Source organism: Gossypium arboreum, chromosome 4 (assembly GCF_025698485.1).
Source record: "Gossypium arboreum isolate Shixiya-1 chromosome 4, ASM2569848v2, whole genome shotgun sequence".
Lineage (NCBI taxonomy): Eukaryota > Viridiplantae > Streptophyta > Magnoliopsida > Malvales > Malvaceae > Gossypium > Gossypium arboreum.
The window spans coordinates 97,987,861-97,989,460 of NC_069073.1; the positions used below are offsets into that span (position 1 = coordinate 97,987,861).

The 1,600-nt window shown below is 35.7% G+C and overlaps 1 non-coding gene across 1 annotated transcript; it reads left to right on the forward strand.

Annotated features, from left to right (window-relative positions):
• The first annotated feature begins 220 nt into the window (after nt 1-220).
• On the forward strand, nt 221-327 carry LOC128292542 (small nucleolar RNA R71). Its single transcript, XR_008282527.1, has one exon. It is a non-coding gene; the product is annotated as a small nucleolar RNA R71 (small nucleolar RNA).
• The last annotated feature ends 1,273 nt before the right edge of the window (nt 328-1,600 follow it).

Consider the following 1,600-nt stretch of genomic DNA (forward strand, 5'->3'; position numbering starts at 1 on the left):
AGCATAGTAACCGCGTTGAGGTTGAAAACACAATTTGCTTTAAATCGGCTTTGTTCTCATAACTTTCCACTGATAGTTATTCAGTGACATCTCCTCAATAAATTTGTAAGCCGCCTCAGGTGTTTTATTATTGATAGTTCCTCCAACAGCTGCATCAATCATCTACCGAGTCGAAGGATTCCGGCCATTATGAAACGTTTGAACCTTTAGCCAAAGCAGTAACCCATGGTGAGGGCACCTTCTGAAAAGGTCTTTGTATCTCTCTTATGCATCGTAGAGTGTTTCTAAATCCATCTGCACAAAAGAAGAGATATCATTACGTAATTTGGCTATTTTAGCCGGTGGAAAATATTTTAATAAAAATTTTTTGGTCATTTGTTCCCAAGTAGTGATTGACCCTCGTGGTAACGAGTTCGACCACTTTTAGCCTTATTCCTTAACGAAAAGGGAAACAACCGAAGATGGATGGCGTCATCAAAAATACCATTAACTTTAAAGGTATCACAAAATTCTAGGAAATTTTCCAAGTGAGCGTTGGGATCCTCGTCCTGCAAACCATCAAACTAAACAAACTGTTGTATCATTTGAATTGTGTTAGGTTTCGGTTCAAAATTATTTGCAGCAATAGCGAGTCTAACTATACTTCACTCGGTTCTGTTAAATTAGGTTTAGCATAATCATACATAGTCTTGTGAGCAGATTTTGATTAACAGCAATCGCAGGAGGTAGCAGATTTTCTTAGTTTTCAGCCATCTCCTCGGTTGGGGTTTGAATATTGTCCTCTTGCTTGTTCTCTATGTATCTTAAGCTTTTCCTTATTTCTCTTTGGTTTCTGCGAACTGTGCGATCGATCTCACTATCAAAAAGCAATGGTCTTGACGGGTTTCTTCTAGTCATAAACTATAAGAACCTACCAGAAAAAAGGAAAAAGAAGAATTAGTAATAAAAATTAGAAATAAATTTAAATTTCAGTAAAAGTAAATGGCTAAAGTAATAAAAATAGAGTGCTCCTAATATCTTAGTTCCTCGACAACGGCGCCAAAAACTTGATACGTGTGATATTTGTGACAGGTTTTAAATATTTATAATAAATCATTCTTGAAACTAACTATTATCACGATGAAGGAAAGTGTACCTATCGAACAGTAGTATAGTTTTAGCAAGACCGGATTGTCGAACCAAAGGAACTACAAGTACTAGTAATGACTGTCTTTCTATTATCTAGCCTAAGAATAATGGGGATTGTTTTAACTAACTAATTAACTAAACTAAGGATTCACAGAAAATAGAATTGGAGAATTACTTTTGGAAAAACGCTTGAATTAAGACAATACTTAAGGAAAATCCACCCAGACTTCACTTGTTATTTGACTCTGAATCGGACGATTTATTCATTTGACTTGATCTGTAGAAATCCCTAAGTTATATTATTATCCTTCTCGAGACTAACAACGTCTAACCCTAGGTTGAATAATTGAAATCTCTTTCTAATTAACTCCCTATGGTTGCATTAACTCGATCTATGGATCCCTTTATTAGGTTTCAACCTAATCTGGAAAAATCTTGTCACCCTATATCTAGGCACGCAACCAACTCCGCT